The 27,387-nt window shown below is 39.0% G+C and overlaps 1 long non-coding RNA gene across 2 annotated transcripts in view; it reads right to left on the bottom strand.

Moving 5' to 3' along the window:
* Positions 1 to 27,387, bottom strand: part of LOC114115026 (uncharacterized) — a 245,082-nt gene that overhangs the window by 48,420 nt on the left and 169,275 nt on the right. For both annotated transcript variants that reach the window (XR_003589533.3, XR_009600741.1), the window contains exon 3: positions 22,172 to 23,449. This is a non-coding gene — a long non-coding RNA (uncharacterized LOC114115026). The remainder of the gene's footprint in view (positions 1 to 22,171; positions 23,450 to 27,387) is intronic.

The raw sequence follows: 27,387 nt of genomic DNA, 5'->3' as shown, positions 1-27,387 counted from the left end.
TATTGCAATTCTGAATAAATGTGGTTATGTCATATATCACTTTAATGTGCATTTCTCGCTTTATGCTTTTTGCAAATTATTTATTACTTGCTGTGTATTTTATATTTATTTATATTTAATTTATATTTATTTAGTCTAGTTTAGTCTAATTAATTATATTTCATTTAGACTAGGGAAATAATGTTAGACAAAAAGCAAATTCCAGCAATTTCCTTAGTCGAGTTCAAAAAGCAGTGGAAAGCACTTACAAACAACAACACATTTGGCTCAGGAACTCCTGATGAGCATACAGTGCAGCGGTGGTTCAAGAAATTTTGCAAAGGAGACGAGAGCCATGAAGATGAGGGTTACAGAGGCTGGCTTTTGGAAGTTGACAACGACCAACTGAGAGCCATCAATGAAACTGATCCTGTTACAGCTACATAAGAAGTTGCTGTAAAACTCAACATCAACCATTCCACGGTTGGTCATTTGGCATTTGAAACAAATTGGAAGGGTGAAAAAGCTTGATAAGTGGGTGCCTCATGAGCTGACTGCAAATTCAAAAAAACCATCATTTTAAAGTGTTATCTTCTTTTATGCAACAACAATGAGCCATTTCTCAGTTGGATTGATGTGAGCCAAAAAGTGGATTTTAAATGACAACTGATGACAACCAGCTTAGTAGCTGGAACAAGAAGAAGCTCCAGAGCATTTCCCAAAGGCACACTTACACCAAAAAAAAAAAGGGTCCTGGTCACTGTTTGGTGGTCTGCTGCCAGTCTGATCCACTATAGCTTTCTGAATCCCAGTGAAACCACTACATCTGAGAAGCACGCGCAGGAAATCGATCAGATGCACCCAAGAAAACTGCAACACTGCAGCCAGCACTGGTAACAGAAAAGGCCCAGTTCTTCCCCACGACAATGCCTGATCACATGTCACACAAGAATGAACAGGGCTATGAACTTCTGCCTCATTTGCCATATTCACCTGATCTCTCACCAACCGACTACCCCTTACTGAAGCATCTTCACAACTTTGTGCAGAGAAAATGCTTCCACAACCAGCAGGATGCAGAAAATGCTTTCCAAGAGTTCATAGAATCCTGAAGCACACATTTTTATGCCACGGAAATAAGCAAACTTACTTCTTGCTGGCAAAAATGTGTTGATTGTAATGATTTCTATTTTGACTAATTAATAAAGCTTATTAGAATGATTCAAAATTCATGGTCCAAAACCACAATTATTTTGCACCAATCTAATAACACCATGCTTACTGAAAAGAAATTGGCTGTTTTTTCCCTTAGATCCAGAACAAGGATAACCCCCCTCACTCTACCCAATTTCATGTGTTACTATAAAGCCATAGTAATCAAGATAGCGTGGTATTAGAAAAATAATAGATAATGGACAGAACAGAGAGTGCACCAATAGGTCCTCACAAATATAATCATCTAATCTTTGATGAAGGAGAAGAGACAAGTTAATTTAAAAAGGATATAGTTTTCAACAAATGATGATGGAACAAGGAGATGTACATATGTGGAAAAATAAATTATTAAACATCCTAGGCAAAGACTTTACACTTTTCACAACACTGAGCTCAAAATAGATCACAGACCAAAATGTAAAATTCAAAACTATAAAAGTCAGAAGAAAGCATAAGCAAATACTGTGTCCTTGGATTTAGTAGCGAATTTTATTCACAACACCAAAAGCACAACTCATGAAAGAAGAAATGGATAAGTTGGAACTTCATTAAAGTGAAAAACTCTGTTCTGCAAAGACATTGTGAAGACTACAAAAAGACACATTATAGGCTAGGAGAAAATAATTGCAAAATACATATCTGATAAAGGACTTATATCCAAAATACACAAACATTTAAAAATCAACACTAGGAAAACAAACAGCCCAAATAGAACACTGACAAAAGATGTGGCAGATTACCAAAGATGGCAAATAAATATATGAAAAAATGCTCAACATAATTTGTCACTAGGGAACTACAAATAAAACATCAATGAGATACACCTACATACCTATTAAAATGGCTATCATGCGGAAAAAAAAAAAAAACCTTGCAGGAAGCAATCACAGGCGGCTTGAAAAATGGCAGAACCGTGACTTGAGGCATTGGACTTCTCTTCTCAGAGGAAGCCAGATCTCCCAGGCTCTCAGTTCTACCAAGACTCCAGGAGTCCTGGGATGAGAAACACCTACCTGGGTTCTTCCTTCTCTCCACCTTAACCCCTGGCAACCCACTGATCTTTTTACTGTTTCCATAGTTCTGTCTTTTTCAGAATGTCCTCTGTAGTTGGAATCATATAGTGTGTAACCTTTTTAGATGCTCTGTTCATTTAGTAGTAATAAGCATTTACAGTTCCCTGCAAGTTTCCTTATAGATACACAGTTGATTTCTTTTTTTCACTGAATAACATCCCCTTGCCTGATTGTACCCAGTAGAATCTTTTCCTCTACTGACATCTCAGGTGCTTCTATGTGTGGGCAATTATGAATAAAACCCTATGAATATTTGTTTAAATCCCTAAACCTGACACAGTTCCAACTGGGAACTAAAGTGCAAATCAACAGGAACTCTCACTCTTGCTGGTACTCACAGCTACTTTGGAAGGCTCTTTGGCAACTCTTACAAGATTAAACCTCATTTTATCATATGACCCAGTGAGCGCTCTCCTAGGTATTTACCGAACTAAAAACTTATGTCCACACAGAAACCTGCATGTGAATGCTTGCAGCAGCTGTATTCACAATCACCCAAAACTGGAAGCCACCAAGAAATTCCCCCAAAAGTGAGTGGATAGGTAAAATATGATACAATGAAGTTTTTCAGTGACTTTAAAAAGGTATAATCTAGAAAAATATGAAAAGACATGTTAATCTTAAATATATACTGCTAAGTGGAAGAAATCAGTGTGAAGGGGCACCTCGTTTGGTGACTCCAATTGCATCACATTCCAGAAAATGCAAACCTACTGAAATGGTAAAAAGATCAATGCTATGGAAGGAGAAAGAGGTGACTAAGTGAGTCACCAGGAATAGTTTGGGCACTGAATCTATTCTGTATGTTATAGTAATGATGGATAAATGACACTGTGAATGTGCCAAAATCCATAGCCTTTTACAGCAAAAAGAGTGAACCGTAATGTATACAAATTTTAAGAACACAATTTAGTAGGTCAGGAAACCTCAGGAAGGAATGTAGAATGTGAAGAAACATCCTAACAGCATTACAAATGCCTGAAACAGCCCCACAGAAGGGAACCAAGGCAAAAGGTGCTGACCTAAACAAATGGAAATGAGCAGAATCTACAAGACTAAAGCTGAATTCGTGCTGACAAAGTCTCCTCCCCTAGAAATAAGTGTAGGTCCTAGAATGGATTGCCATTTCCTTCTCCAGGGGATCTTCCCAACCCAGGGATCAAACCCGGGTCTCCCACATTGGAGACAGATGCTTTACCATCTGAGCCACCAGGGAAGTCCTAACAATTTATACACAATGGTACAAATAAGGAAATGACTAGTCAGTGGGGGGAGCTAGGTCTACTTGTTGTTCAGTCAGTTCAGTGGCTCAGTCATGTCCAACTCTTTGCAACCCCATGGACTGCAGCACACCAGGCCTCACTGTCCATCGCCAACTCCCGGAGTTTACTCAAACTCATGTCTATTGTGTCGGTGATGCCATCCAGCCATCTCATCCTCGGTCGTCCCCTTCTCCTCCTGCCTTCATTCTTTCCCAGCATCAGGGTCTTTTCCAAGGAGTCAGTTCTTCACATCAGATGGCCAAAGTATTGGAGTTTCAGCTTCACCATCAGTCCTTCCAATGATATTCAGGACTGATTTCCTTTAGGATGGACTGGTTGGATCTCCTTGCAGTCCAAGGGACTCTCAAGAGTCTTCTCCAACACCACAGTTCAAAAACATCAATTCTTCAACACTCTAGCTTTCTTTATAGTCCAACTCTCACATCTATACATGACTACTGGAAAAACCATAGCTTTGACTAGACAGACCTTTGTTGGCAAAGTAATGTCTCTGCTTTTTAATATGCTGTCTAGGTTGGTCATAATTTTTCTTCCAAGGAGCAAGCATCTTTTAATTTCATGGCTGCAGTCACCATCTGCAGTGATTCTGGAGCCCCAAAAAGTAAAATCTCTCACTGTTTCCATTGTCTCCCTATCTATTTGCTATGAAGTGATGGGACCAGATGTCATGATCTTAGTTTTCTGAATGCTGAGCTTTAAGCCAACTTTTTCACTCTCCTCTTTCACTTTCATCAAGAGGCTTTTTAGTTCCTCTTCACTTTCTGCCATAAGGGTGATGTCATCTGCATATCTGAGGTTATTGATATTTCTCCCGGCAATCTTGATTCCAGCTTGTGCGTCATCCATTCCAGCGTTTCTCATGATGTACTCTGCATACAAGTTAAATAAGCAGGATGACAATATACAGCCTTGACGGACTCCTTTCCCGATTTGGAACCAGTCTGTTGTTTCATGTCCAGTTCTAACTGTTGCTTCTTGACCTACATACAGATTTCTCAAGAGGCAGGTCAGGTGATCTGGTATTCCCATCTCTTTTGGAGGTTACAAATAAATGAGAGGAGACTAGAATGATCCAGTGGTAATGGATGAGAGTTGGAGATATCAGAATGAACTTATTAGTGTAATATAGATACAGAAAGTTACATATAGAAGGATATATTCATTTGTATAGAAATGTATACACATACATTCCCTTGCCTTGTCTGCTGAATTTGTCATCTTAGGTAGAGCCAGATTATTTTCTAATATTGTATGGTAAAGGAATCATGGTCCCTTGAAGAAATGGCTGATTCTAGGACCATGGCAGGAAATATAGTAGATGAGCTTGGAGGATCTTGTAGAAACTGTAAGGAAGTACTCTTGCTAAAACAAATAAACAATGATAGGAGTATTAACAAATAAAGTAGGGAGAAAGATTCAAATCTCCCTTGCAGAATTACAAATAATTTACATAAATACTGCACCCTCAAAGGAGGTTGATCATCACTCCCCATTCCTTACATGTTTGGACTGCACATAGTTACTTCTTTCCAGAGTGCAGTTAGTACGGAAAGTGGGGAGGCCAGGGAAGAATAACTGGACAATGAGGAAACACAACAAACACTACATCAGCTGAACAATCAAGGTGATCACCAACAAAACATGATCATAACTCATGTTAATGGAATGTACGCTTGATGTGATTCAATGCCAATGGCATTTACTTCTGCAATCGTGTTTCAAATACCCATAAACTCAGTCTAAGCATGAGAAAAACAGACACAAACCTCAACTGTGGAGGCATTTAACAAACACCTGCATGGTACTCCTTAAAACTGAAAAGGTTATCAAAAAATAGAAAATTTTGAGAAACTTTCATAGCACAGAGAAACCTAAAGAAATATGACAATTTAAAGCAATGTGGTCCCCTGGATAGTATCCCAGAACAGAAAAAAAAAAACATTAGGGAAAATAATAACTAAAGCTACTCGGGCAGCAAGGAGATCAAACCAGTCAATCCTAAAGGAAATCAACCCTGAATATTCATTGGAAGGACTGATGCTAAAGCTGAAGCTGAAGCTCCAATACTTTGGCCACTTGAATCAAAGAACCAACTCCTTGGAAAAGACCCTGATACTGCTAAAGATCGAGAGCAGGAGGAGAAGGGGCAAAAGAGGATGAGATTGTTGGATGGCATTCAGCAACTTTATGGACATGAGTTTGAGCAAACGCCAGGAGACGGTGAAGGACAAGGAAGTCTGGTGTGCTGTAGTTCATGGAGCCACAAAGAGTCAGATGTGACTTAGCAACTGAACAACAACAAAAACTTCAATAAAGTATGAGATTTATTTAATAATGATGTGTTTTATGGGTTCGTTGACTGTGATAGGCATTAAGTTGTTACTAATATGTATTTTGTAGGCTTATTAATTGTGGCAAATGTTAAGATGTTACCAATATGGGAACTAGGAGCAGGGAGGATGAAGGAAACACAGAAACTCTCTGGATTTTCTTCACAATTGTTCTACAAATCTAACACTGTCCTAAAATTAAAAGTTTATTTTTAAAAACTCACAAATACAAGATTACTAGGTCTAAAATATAAAGAACTACAAATTGACAAGAAGAAAATAAACAACTCAAAATAAGACTGAGCAAAGTTTATATACAGGATACTCACAGGAAAGCCAAATGGCCATAAAACTTAAACAAACAAACAAAAAACAAACATAAAAAAAAACATTGACCTTATCAGTGGACAATGGGAAACAGAAAATAAAACATATTATTTCTAAACCATCAGTTTTTGGCCTATGTTTAAAAGAGTAAAAATATCCAGTGTTCAGAAAGATACAGAAAAATGGACACTCCTACATCGCTGATGGAAGCATGAACCGCTACAGCCTTTTGCAAAGTAATGCGGCAATATTTATTTCAGTAAGAAACATATATACCTTGACTTACCAACTATACTTTGGGGAGTCTATCCTTTAGCAGTAAAAGCACCATAATAAAAATATATGTATGCATAACGGATATCACTGTAACATTTTAATGTTGTTACACAATATTTTTAGTGAGTGGCAAAAAAATTAGAAATAATCAATGTATATCAATAGGGTAATGGCTATAAATTATAGTATATCTGTATTATAGAACATATGCAGCTATAGAGAAAGCATAATGCATATCTGTTCATCTGGAGAAATACAATAATGTTATTTTAAGTGCTAAAAGAAAACCACAGTATAGTATGCATGGTGTGAAACTATTTTTAAAAAGCCTCTGAATGTGCCTTTATGTTGAAATATTTTTGGCAAACTGCACACCTAGCTGATAACATGCTACCAACAAAAGAGTCGGATGGAGCTTTAGATTTAATCTCGTTACTCTTACACACATATTCTAAAATAAAATAAAACAAAACATCGAGCATGATTGTCTTATGTTACTTGTAACTGGGGAATATAAAGAAGTAAATGAATGCCAGGACAACTCACATGATCACAAGCAACACTGTAACACAGCAAAATAAGATGTTTTCTATGGGCCCACAGTAACCTACTTTCTACGCCAAGAGAAAAAGCACCAAATTATTAATTTTTATCAGTGACCTACATGAGAGAAAGAAGCACAGTCAGTCGGTATTTGTCTTCACTGGGGTACAATTGTTAAGCTTCTAGGAGTTGAAAAAGGGTTCAAATTGGCTGGGATGATTCAGAGAAACAGCATTTTCAAAAATAAAATTAAGTCCAGTGTATGTAAGTAGGAAACCATACAGCAGAAAACCAGAAACAATAAATTCAATCCAGGAGACATCAACAAACATGGGCAATCTTTGAAATCAGAAGTGCAGTCAGCAAGAGCCACAGGGTATAATGAATAAACACAAACACAGCTGGGTAAATCTAGGGGGAGGGGGACCAGAAAAGAGAAAAGCTAGAATACTTGAGAACCAACGGCTCCATTTCCTCCATACTCAACACAGTCAAAATTTCATTCAGCAACACAGATGGAAGATGGCATCTGGAGCTGCTCAATCTAATTATTAAACTTTGGGCTATAGTTATAATCGCACACTCTTTGACACAGAGCAGTGTCAATAATTGTGTTTTAAGGAGGAACAGGAGGGAAGGAGAGAGGGAAAGAGAAAGGAAATTACTTAGAAATAAAGTAAAGAAAATGATGAAAATGTTCAATAGAAAAATAGGCTGTGCTTAGTCGCTCAGCCATGTCTGACTCTTTGCGACCCGATAGACTGTAGCCTGCCAGGCTGCTTTGTCCCTGAGAATTCTCCAGGCAAGAATACTGGAGTGGGTTGTCATACCCTCTTTCCAACCCAGGGATCAAACCCAGGTCTTCCACATTGCAGGCAGATTCTTTACCATCTGAGCCACCAGGGAAGCCCAAGAATACTGGAGTGGCTAGCCTATCCCTTCTCCAGGGGAACTTCCTGCAGCAGGAATCGAACCAGGGTCTCCGGCACTGCAAGTGGATTCTTTACCAGCTGAGCTACCTGATAAAGTAAGGAGAATAATGCAAATGTTCAATAGAAAATTAGCTAATCTGAAATTTGAAGATATGAACATTAAAAGGAGGAACTTCTAGAGTTTCTGTAGACTAAAAGAATAAATAGAAGTAACACTACAGTTTTATAGCCAATTTGGTTAGCACCAATTTTGCAAATAGAAGAAAAATATGTCCCAGTCATAGTAAACCTCCAGAATGTGAATTTTATGAGTAAGCTTGAAGCCTACCCATTTGACTTCAGTTTTCTAGACAAGGGGACCAAAGACGACATGCTACAAGGGGCGGGGTAAAGAGCAGTCTACATACCAAATAAGAATATCAGTGTATTTCAGATTAGAGCATCCAAGATACTAAGAAGTTGACAGGCAAGAATCAGGCCCTAGGGGCAGTAAAATTATAGTGCTTTCTTTTTCAACCATACCTATACATCTTAACTCCAAAAGATCTCACAAATGAACAGAAAATGTCTAAAAACCCTTACTTATACCTAAATGCGATTCCTGGGGCTTAGATGGTAAAGAATCTGCCTGAAATTTTGGAGACCTGGACTCAGTCCATGGGTTGGGAAGATCCCCTGGAGAAGGGAATAGCAACCCAGTCCAGTATTCTTGCCTGGAGAATCCCATGGATGGAGGAGCCTGGTGGGCTACAGTCCAAAGCCTTATATGTACTAAAGCATTTGCTGCAGCAAAGAGAAGGGAGGATAGAAAAGAACAAGCTGTCACCAGACAAAAAGAAACTTAAGAGATTTGCAAATGTATTCACTCTGGTTCAAAGGATACTTTCAGTCCTTATGCCTCAAAACACTCATGAGAAAAGCTTAATTTTCCGTAGAATTTTTAAGTGAAGTAGTTTTGAGAGATAAGAGTGTGAGAAAGAGGCAGAATAATGGAAAAAATGTTAGAACAAGACTAGTCTGTTCTAGTCTTGGCTCTGCCTCTGATTCACTGAGGGGTCCTGAAGTTGTCTACGAAATTCTAACATGAGAAACGTGAAGTATCCCACTCCAATGCTTCATGGTACTGAAATGTGTTCTGTTTTGTTTTAAATGGAAACTTACTTGCATTTATACTTCTGAGTTTCCCATATTTTGCTTCTGAAAATAAGGTTATAGTCAAATTTTAGCCAATTGTTTTTTATTACAAATTCCTATAATATTTTAAATTCTCTCCTGAAGCTGCAACGGTCTAGGCCAGTGGTTTAAAAAACACTTGTTTTGAGAGCACGAAACCATTGGTCAACAGACTTGTCATAAACAAGACTGAGATACAAAATAGAAAAAGAAAGTCACTTTGCTGAGGGGGATATAGGAGAGAGTAGGAGGGCTTCCCAGCTGAGTCAGTGGTGAAGAATCCACCTGCCAGCGCAGGAGACACGGGTTTGATCCCTGGGTCAGGAAGATCCCCTGAAGGAGGAAATGGCAACCCACTTCAGTACTCTTGTCTGGGAAATTCCATGGACAGAGGAGCCTGGCGGGCTACAGCCCGTGGGGTCACAAAGACTAAAGTGACTGAGCAGGCACTCAAGCATGAGGGGATAGGAGGGGTGGGTACAGGGGAGAAAGAGTAGAGTGAGTAGAGTGTTCACCCCACTTCCCCACTGTGCTTTTCCAGGGGTCCCTGAGGACTACCACTGCAACCCTGAGAAAATCAACATTCTGTGACAGCTTATCACACAGGAGTAATGTAGGCATACGTATTTGGAAACAAAGGTCAAGGAACACAACTCTATTTAAACTATTGCAAAACATCTCTTTTTCACTGGAACTAATATCAGTTGGCCTTCACTTGGTATAGATTAATCACAAACAGAAATGCAAATGAGCATACTGCAAGGCTGCTATAGGCCACTGTTACAAAGTAGGTTTCCAGGTCATCCAAAATATGCTCAAGTAAAATTTCTTTCAGAATGCCATCAAAATGAAAATATAAATAAAGATAAAACCAAAGCTATATTAGAAAGATGCTAACTAGTAACAGGAAAACATATGAAAGCATAAAACTCACTGGTAAAGATATATATAGTTAAATTCAGAATAGTCTAATATTGTAATGGTTGTGGTAATACAGTCCTATTATAAAGTTAAAATACAAAAGTATTGAAAATATTTACAACTGCAGTATTTGTTAGTGAGAATCATTAAATGAGGGGGAGATAAAAATTTAGAGTTATTAAGTACATTTGAAATTAGGTTGTTGTTAGCTTCAAACAGACTGTTACTAATATGTTTTTTTTTATATTAGCCCCATGGTAACCATAAAGTAAAAACCTATAGCAGATAAATAAAAGAAAAAAGGAATCAAAGTACACCACTACAAAAATAATCAAATCACAAAGGAAGAGAATAAAAGAGGAAGAGACAGAGAATTATAAAACAGGCAGAAAATAATGAACAAAATTGGAAGAGTAAGTTCATGCTTATAAATAACTATTTCAAATGTAAATCAACTAAATTTTCCAATCAAAAAGAATGACTGAATGGCTAAAAACACAAGATTTAGTGATTTGCTGTCTACCAGAGACCTATCTCAGCTTTCAGGTTTAAAGTGATATAATTAAAAAATTAGACTTTAAGTCAAAGTCTAGACACACAGAAAAGTCATTAGAAAGAAAGTGAAGTCGCTCAGTCGTGTCTGACTCTTTGCGACCCCATGGACTGTAGCCTACCAGACTTCTCTGTCCATGGGATTTTCCAGGCAAGAGTACTAGAGTGGGTTGCCATTTCCTTCTCCAGGGGATCTTCCTGACCCAGGGATCAAACCCAGGTCTCCTGTATTGCAGGCAGACACTTCACCCTCTGAGCCACCAGGGAAGACCAAAGAAAAAAAAGTCGTTATATAATGATAAAAGAATTTATTCATCAAAAGAATAAAGCATTCATATATATTTATGCATCTAACATTGGAGCACCCAAATATACAAAAGTGTTAATTGCTCAGTCATGTCCAACTCTTTGAACCTCAAGGATTGTCGCCCTCCAGGCTCTTCTGTCCATGGAATTTCCCAGGCAAGAATACTGGAGTGGATTGCCATTGCCTTCTCCAGGGGATCTTCCCGGCCCAGGGATTGAATCTGGGTCTCCTGCATTGCAGGCAAATTTTTTACCGTTTGGGCCACCATGGGGGTGATCTAAATATACAAAGCAAATATTAACAGATCTGAAAGGAGGAACAGACAGTGATATAACAATAGTAGGAGACATCCGTAACTCACTTTAACATTGGAGAGACATTCTGGATAGACAGAAGTATCAACCAGCAAACACTGTATTTAAACTCTGTGTGAGACTAGACGGACCTAGCATTCATCTATAGAACATACCACCCAACGACAGCAGAAAACATAGCATTCTCAAGTGCACATGAAACGTTCTCCAGGAGACATCGTGTTAGGCCTTAATAAATTAATTTATTAATAAATTTAGTTAAGCTTTAATAAACAAGTTCTAATAAGTTTAAGTGACTCTTTTCCAATTACACTAGTATGAAACTAGAAATCAGTCACAAAAAAAGAAAACTAGAAAATTCACAAATATGTGAAGATTAAACAACATGCTGTTGAATAACCAGTGGGTAAAGAAATCAAAAGAGAGATTTTTTTTAAATCTTGGGAAAAAAGAAAATGTAAACACAACATATCAAGACTTATGTGATGCTTAACTTCTTAAAAGATAAACAAAATAGATAAACCTTTAGCAAGACTTACCAAGAAAAAAGAAAAAGAAAACTCAATAAATAAAAATTTTTCTAAATGAAAGAGGAACTATTAAAACTGATACGACAGAAATATGAAGGTTTATTGGGATTTGGGGATTAGCAGGTGCAAACTATTACACATAGAATAAATAAACAAAAAGGTCCTACATTACAGCACAGGGAACTATGTTTAATATCTTGTGATAAACCATAATAGAAAGTAATATGAAAAAGAATATATATATTCATATATATATACACATATGCATAGCAATCATTTTGCTGTACAGTAGAAATTAACACAAGATTGCAAATTAACTATACTTCAATAAAATAAAATTTTTAAAAAGTGAGGCCCAGTTTCAGCCCAAGCTGTGCCCCTACTGGGTGGGACTCAGCCATGGCTGGGTCCTTTTGATGACCAGAGGGGTTGCTGCCCACCCTGCACTGGAGTGGGCAATGAATTGATTGGTAGGAGGATCGCTTGATGAGGGGAACAGAAAAGAGGGGTGTGAAAGTTGAAATACAAGATATCAAGTCTCAAGGACTCTCTTAGCCATAAGGAAAGAGCACATCTGAATAAAGAATTATTTCACTCAACCAGTATTTATGGAGTGCTTACTAAACAATGGCAATGGGACTACAGCAGTTGTGAAAAAGCCACAGGTTCCTGCCTCTGGTAGGAAGAGAAATAAGAACATAAACAAATTCTAGATCTTAGCAAGTGCTGTGAAAGAAATAAGGCAATGTAGTAAATGGGGATGGCACCCCACTCCAGTACGCTTGCCTGGGAAATCCCATGGGTGAAGGAGCCAGTCCATGGGGTGGCAAAGAGTCGGACACGACTGAAGTGACTTAGCAGCAGTAAATGGGGACAATTTTCTGTAGAATGGAACAGAACGATATACCCAAGGAGGGATATCTGAATCAATATGGAAGGATGAGAAACCAGGGACAGGACAAGAAGGAAAAGATGTGTGCAGGAGGCAAGAATAAAAGCCCTAAGGCAGGAGGAAGCTCGGGACCCAAGACATAGGCAAGGAGTGTGGCTGGAGCCTGTGGAGAGTGGGTGGCACAGGGTGAGGGGTCGGCTTCCCCCAGCACTGCAGGGGTTTGAATCATCCTCAGCGTTAAGAAGACCCACTGGTGCATTTTTAACAAATGGGAACTTTGATTTTCTTTCAGTTCAGTTCAGTTCAGTTACTCAGTTGCGTCCAAATCTTTGTGACTCCATGAACCGCAGCACACCACGCCTCCGGGTCCATCACCAACTTCCAGAGTTCACTCAAACTCATGTGCATTGAGTTGGTGATGCCATCCAGCCATCTCATCCTCTGTCGTCCCCTTCTCTTCTTGCCCTCAATCTTTCCCAGCATCAGGGTCTTTTCCAAAGAGTCAGCTCTTCTCATCAGGTGACCAAAGTATTGGAGTTTCAGCTTCAACATCAGTCCTTCCAATGATATTCAGGACTGATTTCCTTTAGGATGGACTGGTTGGATCTCTTTGCAGTCCAAGGGACTGTCAAGAGTCTTCTCCAACACCACAGTTCAAAAGCATCAATTCTTCGGCACTCAGTTTTCTTTATAGTCCAACTCTCACATCCATACATGACCACAGGAAAAACCATAACTTTCCTAGATAGACCTTTCTTGGCAAAGTAATGTCTCTGCTTTTTAATATGCTGTCTAGGTTGGTTATAACAAGGAGTAAGCGTCTTTTAATTTCCTGGCTGCAGTCACCATCTGCAGTGATTTTGCAGCCCAAAAAAATAAAGTCTACCACTGTTTCCACTGTCTCCCCATCTATTTGCCACGAAGTGATGGGACCAGATGCCATGTTTTTAGTTTTCTGAGCGTTGAGTTTTAAGCCAAGTTTTTCACTCTCCTCTTTCACTTTCATCAAGAGGCTCTTTAGTTCTTCTTTGCTTTCTTCCATAAGGGTGGTGTCATCTTCATATCTGAGGTTATTAATATTTCTCCCGGCAATCTTGATTCCAGCTTGTGCTTCCTCCAGCCCAGTGTTTCCCATGATGTACTCTGCATATAAGTTAAATAAGCAGGGTGACAATATGCAGCCTTGAAGGACTCCTTTCCCGATTTGGAACCAGTCTGTTGTTCCATGTCCACTTCTAACTGTTGCTTCCTGACCTGCATACAGATTTCTCAAGAAACAGGTCAAGTGGTCTGGTATTCCCATCTCTTGAAGAATTTTCCACAGTTTGTTGTGATTTTATTTAGTTTTCTTTTCTCTCTCTGCTGTGGAAGGAAGGAGCATAGACAACAAGAATGAGAAAAGGGTAGTTTGATTGAAGATCAGGATTCTCTGGCAGTTGTCCAGGAAAGAAATTATAGTATTCTAAGACCAGGACTGGCAGTACAATCAGAGATGATTAAATAGTTCCAAAGTTTATTTTGGAAAAAGAACCTCAGAATTGCTGATAGGTTGGTTGTGGGAGGTAAGGAAAAAGCAGAGTCAAGTTTGACTCCTAGGTTTTGGTGTTATGTTGGTGGGCTGTATAATGAGGGTTTGGATAGGGAGGAGGGAGACATTGCTGCAATATTGGGAGAATAACAAGATGCTGACTAATGTTACCCAGACATCAGCAAAGGTTCCCTAATTCTTGATATGTAGGCATGACATCCTTGAACCCTCTAGATCTCTCCAAGATTTCTATCTTTTTTTCTCAAGGGCATAGGATTTCATCATTATCTTATGTTACTGCCTCTTATGTCCAATCTCCTGCCTCCACTAACTCAATCAATCCTTCATTTCATTTTTCCTCCTTTCATTTTTGAAATAGATGTTTATTTCCTTATTTGGTACAAACTAATGGCAACCTAGATAGCATATTCAAAAGCTGAGACATTACTTTGCCGACTAAGGTCCATCTAGTCAAGGCTATGGTTTTTCCAGTAGTCATGTATGGATGTGAGAGTTGGACTGTGAAGAAGGCTGAGCGCCAAAGACTTGATGCTTTTGAGCTGTGGTGTTGGAGAAGACTCTTGAGAGTCCCTTGGACTGCAAGGAGATACAACCAGTCCATTATGAAGGAGATCAGCCCTGGCATTTCTTTGGAAGAAATGATGCTAAAGCTGAAGCTCCAGTACTTTGGCCACCTCATGCGAAGAGTTGACTCATTGGAAAAGACTCTGATGCTGGGAGGGATTGGGGGCAGGAGGAGAAGGGGACGACAGAGGATGAGATGGCTGGATGGCATCACTTACTCACTGGATGTGAGTCTGAGTGAACTCCAGGAGTTGGTGATGGACAGGGAGGCCTGGCGTGCTGCGATTCATGGGGTCGCAAAGAGTCAGACACAACTGAGTGACTGAACTGAACTGAACTGAATGGCACTGGGTTATTGTCACAAGATTGGCATACTGAACTCAACAAATTAATTGTAAGGAATACCTTACAAGGCCACACTCTGGGGGAAAAGACAAAGACAATGACACAATCAAGACAAGACTAAAACAAAGACTACTTTTCAGAAACAGCTTCATAGTTGGTTTTTGAACTTGTTTAAATGTTTCTACTTATCAAAGCCTTGCTACATTTTCTAAATGATTTCATGTTTTCTCCAGAGTCCCTGTCACTGAAGTCAGATTGGTTTTAGTACATATAATGTAGAAAAACATCTCTGATGTCATTCTAAGCCTAATTATTTTCAAATGGGTATGGAAATGGTACCAAGATCTTTATTTCATGTATTCCTGTGCCAGGGATGGTCACTCTTGTATCAAGGTCTTCATATTACCGTGAACAATTTCTTCCCAATAAAAGCAGTGATTCATGACAGCCCCTAATGGAGGGCATGTCCTGCTATAATCTCTGCTTTGTCTCAGCTGGTGCAGCAGCAGCCAGAGGCCTGGGAATGAGGACATCCCAGCTTCTCAAAACAGATTTCTGGTGAAAAATATGTGCTTCTGTTGACAGTTGCCTCTCTCAACCACATGCTCACAAAACAAATCAAGTCACATCAGCATTCTGTGAATCTTTATTCACTTTAATAAAGATCAGGGGTTTATTCCCAGGTGCCTCAGACGGTAAAGGAGCTGACTGCAATGCAGGAGACCCAAGTTCAATCCCTGGGTTGGGAAGATGCCCTGGAGAAAGGAATGGCAACCCACTCCAGTTTTCTTACCTGGAAAATCCCATGGGCGGAGGAGTATGGTGGGCTTACAGTTCACGGGGTTGCAGAGAGTCAGATGTGACTGAGAGATTGACACTTCAATGAAGATGAGAGGGTTCAGGAAGACCATAACCAGACTCATAACCTCTACAAATGTAAAATAAAAGCATCTAGAACTATCTTAGAGGAGATTAAGAATAAATGTGTGCTGTATATCTGGCCTAGATTACATCTAATTTTTATTGAAAGGTATTTATTGTACACCTGTAATAGGCTAGAAGCTCCAAGTGCTAAGGATAGAGAAGAGTCCAAATGGACACAGTTCCTACTATCAGGCAGCTCAAGAGCCTCTGGATCTTTGTTTTATTATTTTTGCTCCAAGAGGAACCAAATATACTCAGTGTAGCCTGGGTCTTCTGTAAGCCTTAAAAAGAAATCAGGAAAGATCTAATAGAAGAACTATCAGTGGCCCTGATTAATTTCACAGCTCTTCGAGAAAACTCTAATATTTAATGAGGTAATGCTTTGAAGGTCCCCATGCATTACCCCAAGGCAATGATGCCACTGAACGCGTGTCAGTCACCCTGCCCCTTCCCTTGCTGGATGTACATTCAAAGCAAGTCTTCAGTTCAGTTCAGTTCAGTCACTCAGTAGTGTCCAAAACTTCACGACCCCATGAACCGTGGCATGCCAGGCCTCCTTCTCCATCACCACCTCCCGGAGTCCACTCAAACCCACGTCCATTGAGTTGGTGATGCTATTCAGCCATCTCATCCTCGGCTGTCCCCTTCTCCTCCTGCCTTCATTCTTTCCCAGCATCAGGGTCTTTTCAAATGAGTCAGTTCTTTGCATCAGGTGGCCAAAGTACTGGAGTTTCAGCTTCAACATAAGTCCTTCCAATGAACACCTAGCACTGATCTCCTTTAGGATGGACTGGCTGGATCTCTTTGCAGTCCAAGGGACTCTCAAGAATCTTCTCCAGCACCACAGTTCAAAAGCATCAATTCTTCGGTGCTCAGCTTTCTTTATAGTTCAACTCTCACATCCATACATGACCACTGGAAAAAGCATAGTCTTACTGTCCTTCTAAATTGGGGTTCTGCAAGGGAATTAAGTCCTCATGCCCAAAGGCATCCATTGGATGAAATGAATGAATTTCTTTCCAATGCATTCAGTCTCTTGGGAGACTTAAAAACATGACCACTCAAATCAATTTCAGTAGAGCTTAGTTCTCTCACATAAAGTCAGCTCAAGTTAAGAAAGACTGGAGGACAGTATCACTTTCAACTTCTATTTTAAAAAGCAAGGTCAAATCGGGGGAAAGATCAAATTTGGTAAAGGCAGAGACCCTAAAACAACAATAACAAGCCAGAATCCAGAAAGTCTCTAGAGAACTAAGGATTCAAAGAGAAAAGTTAGACTCACTGAAGGTGAGTGCTCTAAGGAAAACAGAACTCTGCAGAGGCCAGGGTGGAGGAAACATCAGCTAGACTAAAATCAAATACGGGTGCAGCTGAAACCAAAACACATGCTCTCATTCAAAAAGAGAGACACACCAGAAAAAGCTTAGAAAATATTATGCTTTTCTGTCCTTCTCAAGGGGCCCCAAAACATTTGAAATAAACTGCTACACACTCACATATCCTACAAACAATGTTCTAATCTCACAAAGACAATAAGGCATGCCACAAAAACTCTCAAGGCCTAGATGTCACCCAGATGAGAAAGGTTTATGTCAGAAGTTAATTTAAAATTCTAAAAAAAGGCTTAAAATCATTTATTCTAATTGCTCAGTGTCTCTTTCCCAGAACGGAAATGACCTAACTCAAGGACATAAAAACTGATCATGGCCTTTTGCAAAGCTGACAGAGACATGACAAAAATTAAGATGTAGAAATGCATTAATACTTCTGAAATAAATGTGTAATTGCTTACCTCCATGTAGTTTAAGTGCATGGGCTAAACATGCAATAATTCATCATACATATCTATCATTACCAGTAAAGGTGTATCACAAATCAACTTTAAGCAAGTGATGTAAAAATGAGCTTTATATTTAATGCACTATTGTAAATTGTACCAACTGCCAGTGTTAACACTGGCAGCATAAGATGCCAAAAAAGCTTTTAAATGCCTGGAAGGAGGATGCTTTCCAAAACTGTTAGGAAAAAAATAAAAAATAGAAGGAATTGAGAAGGGGGGGGGGGGCGGGGAACCTTCTTCTTGTCATTTAATATTCTGGAGTAAGACCATAAAGGGTACTCAGAAATAAAGAAAGCAGAGCTTTGAACTTCTCAATCAAGGGCTGAAGAAAACAATCCTTCCTTTCTCTTCTTTGCAATTCATCAGTAGAACCCAGAGGTGTGGCTGAGATAAATCACTCCAGCTTTCAGGCTCTGCAAGTGGCAACCTCAAGTACATTAGCTCATTTTCAGATGATATTACAGTTTACTTTTAAAACAACAACAATGAAAGTTGATCCCTAAGAGTACCTGTCTTCATGTGAGCAATTATTGAATTTCACAGTCTCATAAAAAAACATAATCTGTAGTAATGTATCTAAAGATCTCTAGTGACCTACCACCATCTACAAATTTTAAAGTAACTCAAGTAAAATAATCTTGGACATGACTACAAATAAAAATGTCTATTGTGTGAGTGTTAAGTCTCTTCAGTCATGTCTGACTCTTTGTGACCCCATGGACCATAGCCCACCAGGCTCCTCTGTCCAGGGGATTTCCCAGGTAAGAATACTGGAGTGAGTTGCCATTTCCTTCTCTGGGGGATCTTCCTGACCCAGAGATCGAACTCATGTCTCCTAAGTCTCCTACATTGGTAGGTGGGTTCTTTACCACTAGCACCATCTGGGAAGTCCAAAAATGTCTGTTATGCCCTCTTTAACTTGTAATTTGACATTTGATAACACTGCTAAATTATTTCAACATATTTTAAAGGCACAGGACATTGAATTGTTCAAATGTCATTGCCAATGAAAACATGGAAGACCAACTCATCTTTTTCAAGTAATTAAAAATAGTAAAAACTAGGGTTCAAGTTTCAGCCTGGCTGAGTTCAAAATCTGGCTTCTTAATTTACTAATTTTATGACCCTAACCTCTCTACACTTTAGTTTTCTCACCTATAAAAAGGAAAAAAAAATATCCTCTGTGTAATGCTGTCTTGGGGATTTGGAGAGATAATTTACAAAGTGTTTTGCATGATTTGCGACACAAAGAAATGAACAAATGATTACTGTAATTCTGAGGAGATGAAGGATGTTTAGAATACCATAATTTTAATACCTATAAACATGACAGCTTTTATATACTACCTTGGTCTCAGGAAACATTTAAGGTAGCTTACAAAGATATTTGAAATACAAAGTCACTAAATCAAAATGTGAACACAAAAAGTATGATTCCTAAGATAGAACAATTACTTAGGAAAATAAATCAATAATTAGCTGACACTAAAACAAAACAGTCCATTCTGAAAGAGATCAGCCCTGGGATTTCTTTGGAAGGAATGATGCTAAAGCTGAAACTCCAGTACTTTGGCTACCTCATGAGAAGAGTTGACTCATTGGAAAAGACTCTGATGCTGGGAGGGATTGGGGGCAGGAGGAGAAGGGGATGACAGAAGATGAGATGGCTGGATGGCATCACTGACTCAATGGATGTGAGTTTGAGTGAACTCCAGGAGTTGGTGATGGACAGGGAGGCCTGGCATTCTGCAATTCATGGGGTCGCAAAGAGTCGGACACAACTGAGCGACTGAACTGAACTGAACTGAAAACAAAATAGGAATTTTTTTTTTCAAGAGTCTTCCGAAAGAGGACAACAAAGAATGAAAACTATCTTCAAAAATATCCTTATAAAAGATAAATTTCACAGACTTTCTCAGTACAGACTTCCCACTAAACTGCAGTGACACATTTTTTAAATAAAATCAGAAATCCCATACTAAGCAATCAGAAGCACTTTTTGAATTTGATAAATTAATTACATAATAGACTTTGTGCTGGGTTTGCAAAGAATTCCCCCACAGCACTATTCCTACATAAAAGAGAATAATGAATCTCACCTCACACAAAGCCCACCACCCTCGGTACTCATCTTTCTGGAAGAGGGGGCACTCATGGAGAAAGGAGAAAGCAGGTGCTTTTGCCATTAAATACTTTAAATGAGAGGAAATATCTCTGTGAGGGAGGCAAATATCACACCAGGGATCAAGGTTGTAAGAACTCTGTTGAATTTAAGCTTTATCACTTCACCATGGTTGTTAAACTGTGCTTTCTCTTAGGAAGTAATATCAAAACTCTGAAAATGAAAGGGGCAACAAATTAGGAAAACTGCCTTCCTCAGCACTGCCAGTCTGGAAAGGAGGAAAGAAGAGAAGGGGAAGAAAGGGGGAATCCTGAGGAGTAGATACTGAAATAGTTAGTCCTCAGGGTCCCTCCCATAATTCCCGGCCAAAGGCATGCCGATACCAAAGAAAAAAGGAAAGAAAAGTGAGCTACTTCATAGACAGAGAATAATATCTGACCTTTACTGAGTGCTAATTGAGCACTTTAAGCTAAGTATACCATTTCAAGCTCATAACAACCTTAAATGAAAGTGTGAAAGTGAAAGTGTTAGTCACTCAGTCATATCTGACTCTTTGCGACTCCCATCGACTGTAGCCCACCAGGCTCCTCTGTCCATGGAATTCTCCAGGCAAGAATACTGGAGCAGTCTGCCATTCCCTTCTCCAGGGGATCGTCCCAATCCATGGATAGAACCTGGGTCTCCTGCATTGCGGACAGATTCTTTACCATCTGAGCCACCAGGGAAACCCAACAACCTTATGAGGGAAGTACTGTTATTATTATTACCTTTCTGCTTTTGACACAAAAGTCAAATCTTTCGCTAGCACTTCCACACAGCTTGCAAATGGCAAAACCAAGAGTCAACACCAGACTACTCAGTCTAACCCCAAAGCTCTCTCATAAAGCTTCCCATCAGAAGAAAACTCCACTCACACACGTGACCCAGTATCTCACTGTCTAAGTCAGCTTTGAACTTTAAAGAGCTAATTGCCCCACCACTGAGGGAAATCATTGAGGTCACTATAAATTAGAAACTGCAATTATTCATATCTATCCATAAAATGTGACATTTTATAAAGCTCTTAATCACTGGGCTAGTGACTCAAATTTTCATTCTTTAAATTTAAGGCCACTTTAGGTACCATGTAAAATGTTAAGCAAAAGCCAAACATCATCTTAAAGGCTGCAAAATCCTCCTAGTTAACTAACAGTCTCAGAATAATCTACATAGAATCAGAGCCTGATTTGGTCAGATATGGACAGTTGCAATGCCCATAAACTGTCACATCTTTGTGACATTTTAAGAATGGGCATAGTCCTTTAAAATTAAACAAGGGAGAAAAGAACATAACTATGTAAGACTAGTCATTAAAGTCAGTTGATGTCCTATTCAAATATCAAAGCACAGGGTAAGCAAGGGAATAGGATATAAAATAAAATAAGACTGAGACAACTTTACCGGTATCTTCAGTACACATAATCACGCATTAATAGCTGTCATAACTGTCAGTTCTGTGAAACAATTTGCATTGTTTTGTTACCACTCTTATAACTTGTCTAACATTTATATGAGATCAACGTTCAAAGGGCTTATTGTTGATATTAAGAAATACAAATATGAACCACTATCAATTTGCTCATTAAGCAAATAACCACGCATGATGTTCCTTGTCTAAAGGTACCGGGCACTTCCTATAGGAAAAGAATGTAAAGTGGAATATGGGACAAGCAAGGTCTTTATGGTCTCTACCTTTAAGGGTTTACACATTTAGATGAAAAAAATTTGAAGGTTATAATGAATTCCAGTTAAATTTGAGTCAGCCCTATAGTTGGATATATACTTGAAAATACTTAAAGAGTATAAAAAAGGAAAAGGAATAAAAAATGTTTAAAGATTTGAGATTAGGTCATTTAGAGCAAAACAAGACTATGGTCTCCTTTAAGTTAATAATAAGCTTTTTAAAAAAAAATAATAATAATACGTTTTTATGGTAATAATAAGCTTTATATTAATAAAAATTTTTAGGAAATGGGGGGAGTTTGGTCTGAACACACATAAGGACAACCTTGTTAATCAGGATGAGTACATTGTGGGGGGAGACATAATACTTTACAGATATAAGATTCTGAGAAATCAATCAACCAATCAAATAAATATTTCTTGTATTATTGAAAGTACCAACTAGAAAAATTACTCACCGAAAGAGGAGGCAGCTGAATAGAACCAGAGGCGTTCATACTCTGATGAGAGGAGAATAAAAAAGACCTTGAAACAGGCAAAGCGGTGCTAGGGTGGGGAAATTAAGCAAACAATTTTAAGAAAGAAACAGCCCATTTTTAAAATGTTTACAAAACTTAAATAAGATTTTTAATGTACAAGGATTCACAAAAACATCTCTCAATTCTCCCCATTAGGGAGTTAAATGGGTACATCAGCCTAATAATTCAGAAGACATTTCATTATGTTGAATTTGCTATTTAAACTACTTTGTAATCTGGGAGCACATATCAACCTTCAGGGACCCCCAGTGTGAATACAAACTTGGAATAAGCCAACAACTGTCTAATCCACCAAGTAAACAATTCTCAAGGTAACCCACAGTTGATTTTTCCATCATGCTGAACTTCAATTTTGGAAAATAGCTACTTAAAAAGAAAAACAAAAAAACTTAAATTCATGCCAAAAATGTAAAGGTGTCAGAAGCTTGATTTCTGAATTCCCCATCAGTATTTTTTTAAGAGCTTTTGCTTTTTTAAATCAATTAGTTAATTCGGCTACCTGGGGTCTTAGTTGCAGCATGGGGGACCTCTGTTGCAGCAAGCGAACTCTCCAGCTGTGACGCAGGCTCAGCAGTTGTGGCTTGGTTGCTCCAGGACATGTGGGAGCTTAGTTTCCTGACCGAGGATCAAACCCACATCCCCTGTGTGGCAAGGCAGATTCTTAACCACTGGAGCACCAGGGAAGTCCCCTTGCATCAGGATTTTAACAGTATAGACCAACAAGCTTTTAGAAAGGAAGTCTGTCATTAGAAATTAATAATGTGTTCATTATGCCCACCACATGGCTAGTAAAACAGGAAAACTGGCCTACAAGTCAGAATAAAGAATGATGAATAGTCTCTTAATCTCCAGGCTTTTCTGCCTCCTGACTTCGTAGAGATGTGGTAAGAACATGCTAAAATAATCAATACGATTATTGTTTCTTATAAAGTTATTCAAATTCAAGGATCTATTACTATAAGCATAATATATGTATCCTAAGGTAGGCTGCAGTCCATGGGGTCGCGAAGAGTCGGACATGACTGAGCGACTTCATTTTCACTTTTCACTTTCATGGATTAGAGAAGGAAATGGCAACCCACTCCAGTGTTCTTGCCTGAAGAATCCCGGGGACAGGGGAGCCTGGTGGGCTGCCGTCTCTGGGGTCGCACAGAGTTGGACATGACTGAAGTGACTTAGCAGCAGCAGCATGAACTTCTAAATGGCATAATGAGAACAGAGTATCAGTAGTAATAGATGCTATTTATATAGGTCAAAAAGATAAGATTATAGTAACAAACCACTCCATTAGTTCAGTTAATTCATATTAAGCAGGTATAGAGCACCTACTATGTGCTGGGCACTGTGTGAGGCTCTGAGGATGGAAAAATGAATAAGAATGGGCCCAGCAATCTGGAACCTACAACTGCACCACTGACTACAAATGTACATTATCACAAATAATGAAAAAATAACACCATCTGGATAGTTACTTTATTTGACCTCACACGTATAAGAACATTTTTTGAAGCTGACACAAAATAAAAGTGGAAAATTGATGCTGTATCTGTATATCCATTAAAAACCCGCAGAACAAATTCCACTTTTATAAATGTGTAAACTTGACTAAAACAAAAAAGCAAACAATGCTCTCCTTTCTCTGCCTCCCCCACCCCCCCCAAAAAAAAAACCCAGTAAAGTCTTGCTTCAGGGTTTGTATAGTGGCCTTATATCTTCAGCTGATACGTGGAGATGAAGGCTGAGAGTCAACTGTCTACTGCCCATTAATGGGGCTCCATACTTATATGCTTGGATATGCAGGCACAACAGAGCCATCCCTGGCCCCAGCTGGTTTTGATTTGAATAGCAGGTTTCAAACAAGATGGACTTGACCTGAACTGAAATATTGCCAGTACCATTTTATTATGTTATTAAAAAGAAATTTAGAAATTCAAAATGCTCTTGAGCTCTGGGAATTCACAATCCAAGGAAGAACTCTGAACTCCAGAGTTGAGTTATAAAGGAAAAATGAAAGTATCTCAGCAATTTTGAAACTCAGAAAGGAAAAGTTCTCATCATGTTATAAGGAAGTTATTAGGCAGTATTCACCCAAGTTTGCAGCAAAACCTTTCCTCTACTTCTGACAAGAAAAACACGATCTAGTGGTTCTCCAAAACTAAGAAGGGTAGCTTCTCAAAATTTATACTTCTGCTTTTGTGATTATTTTTCCTAACTAAATTGAAACTGACCGAGGAGATTTTGGAAGAATCCATTATTCAACAGTGTCCTATAATCATAGGAGTTCGCTTCAATCACTGAAATAACTTAAATACTTAGAAATTATGATCAAAACCATTTGAAGCCCTGCCAACCTAAAAAGACACAGTTCTGCAGTAGGAAAAGAAAATTAGAATGCTTAATTGCAAAGGGAAGAAAAGAAATAGTCTGACCGAAAGAATAGACTAAATTTAGATTAGAATTATATTTATCTTTTTGTCACAATACTAAAACCATTTGGTCTAATTGGTGTGTGCTGGGAAGAGGGGCGTGTGTAGAGGATGGAGGCATCAAACATCTTACTAAGAATATGTCCTTGCTGCCACTCCAAGGAGTGTTCCTGGGAACACTGTGTTGACAGTCCATGTCAGCCTCACCAGGCAAGCACACACACAGTTCCCTATCCTGGAAATCTGTGCCTCTAAGAGAACTAATAACATGATCCCATTCTACTTACACTTCAATTGAACTTGCAAATGAAATTTGCAGACTAGGAGGATCAATTGTATTTCTTGGCTTGATTCAACCTCAGAGCTTCACCTCCACAATGCTGACGATGTCAACTTGCTAAAACTAATCTGAGCCTTTCTTTAAGCAAGTTCCATCCTGATCAGGTTGCTATTAATGTTTTGTTTTATTTTTCATCAAAATGAATATAAGCTCAATACTAGGTGGAGTTAGTCCCCATGATTGTTACAAACCAATAGTTTCAACAAGAGTGAAATTATGAAAGGATTAGATTCTGATGACTCTGTCCTTTCTAATAGTTAAAGCAGCTAGGCTCAACAACAAAAACAAATATTTACTATGTGCCTATTCCATGCCATGCACCATGCTACATATTAAGTATTTAAGTAAAATTATAAAACATAACTGCTTTCCCAAGGAGCACATCATTTATTCAACAAATTAACATGCCAAGGATTATTCTATATGGTGAGGATACTGAAGTGAATGCTATGTGCCCTTGCAAAGCCTATATTCCATCAAGTATTTTGGTCTTAACTTGGAGTGAAGTGGGCAAGCACTGGAAGGTTCTGAGTAGAGAAATGACCTGATTTGACTTAGAAAATGTTTTAGCAGATGCATATAAAGCAGATACATACATCTGCCTGAATTGGTGAAGAGGCTACTTGAGCATTTTAGGCAAGAGATGGTATGGAATGTGGAACAAACTAGGGCAAGTAGCCGGGGAAGTGGTGAGACAGGCTCCATCAGTTAGAGCTCTCTGATTATATGCAAGAGAAAAACACGCAACCAAAAATAAAGAGAAAGAAAAGAAAAGAGAATGAAACAGAATATTGAGGAATTTCCTGAAACTGACAGGGAGCCTTGGAGAACCAGACTTAGGAACTGGACAAGAATAAGGCTAGAAACTATGACCATCAGAGCAATACTCCTGGAGTACATGAGTTTTAATTGTTGCTTCTGACTTTGCACCACTCTGCTCAAGATTCAAATAACCAGGCGACTTCAGATTTCTAAGTTTCAGTCACATGCCCATTTATTGGCACATACCCAGCAATATGCCTCTTGAGAAACCTGTATGCAGGTCAGGAAGCAACAGAACTGGACATGGAACAACAAACTGGTTCCAAATAGGAAAAGGAGTATGTCAAGGCTGTACATTGTCACCCTGCTTATTTAACTTATACGCAGAGTACATCATGAGAAACACTGGGCTGGATGAAGCATAAGCTGGAATCAAGATTGCCGGGAGAAATATCAAAGCCTCAGATATGCAGATGACACCACCCTTATGGCAGAAAGTGAAGAACTAAAGAGCCTCTTGATGAAAGTGAAAGAGGAGAGTAAAAATGTTGGCCTAAAGCTCAACATTCAGAAACTAAGATCATGGCATCCAGTCCCATCACTTCATGGCAAATAGATGGGAAAACAGTGGAAACAGTGGCTGACTTTATTTTTCTGGGCTCCAAAATCACTTCAGATGGTGATTGCAGCCATGAAATTAAAAGACACTTACTCCTTGGAAGGAAAGTTATGACCCACCTAGACAGCACATTAAAAAGCAGAGACATTACTTTGCCAACAAAGGTCCATCTAGTCAAGGCTGTGGTTTTCCAGTAGTCATGTATAGATGTGAGAGCTGGACTATAAAGAAAGCTGAGCACCAAAGAATTGATGATTTTGGACTGTGGTATTGGAGAAAACTCTCGAGAGTCCCTTGAACAGCAAGGAGATCCAACCAGTCCATCCTAGGGGAGATCAGTCCTGGGTGTTCGTTGGAAGGACTGATGTTGAATCTGAAACTCCAATACTTTGGCCACCTGATGCAAAGAGCTGACTCATTTGAAAAGACCTTGATGCTGGGAAAGATTGAGGACAGGAGGAGAAGGAGACAACAGAGGACGAGTTGGTTGGATGGCATCACTGACTCAATGGTCATGAGTTTGGGTAAACTCAGGGAGTTGGTGATGGACAGGGAGGCCTGGCATGCTGCGGTTCATGGGGTCACAGAGTCAGACATGACTGAGCGACTGAACTGAACTCAGCAATAGAGACTAAGAACCAAGCTTTATTTACCACTATCAGACCCAGACTCCCAAGGTTGCATTACATGGGAGAGAGACAACAGGCCAAAAGGAAATCAGGATGCTATTAGGAAGGACAAATGAACACCAGGAAACCTAGCCTACAAGGCAATTTATGTCTGATGGATAAAAGCAGAATTACAGACAAAAGATAGCTCAGAATAAAAGTGGTCTCATAAATTGACACATACTTTTCAGTAAAAAGGTATTTTCAGTAAAATTGTCATTTTACTCTTTCTAGATATAAAGATAACCCTGGTACTCAACAGACTACAGTGGAGATTATTTAGCTGTCAAGCAGTCACATGAAGGTTTTTGCTTAAAAGG

This window comes from Ovis aries, chromosome 5 (genome assembly GCF_016772045.2).
Source record: "Ovis aries strain OAR_USU_Benz2616 breed Rambouillet chromosome 5, ARS-UI_Ramb_v3.0, whole genome shotgun sequence".
Taxonomy (NCBI): Eukaryota; Metazoa; Chordata; class Mammalia; order Artiodactyla; family Bovidae; genus Ovis; species Ovis aries.
This window is presented reverse-complemented; position numbering and strand designations above follow the sequence as displayed.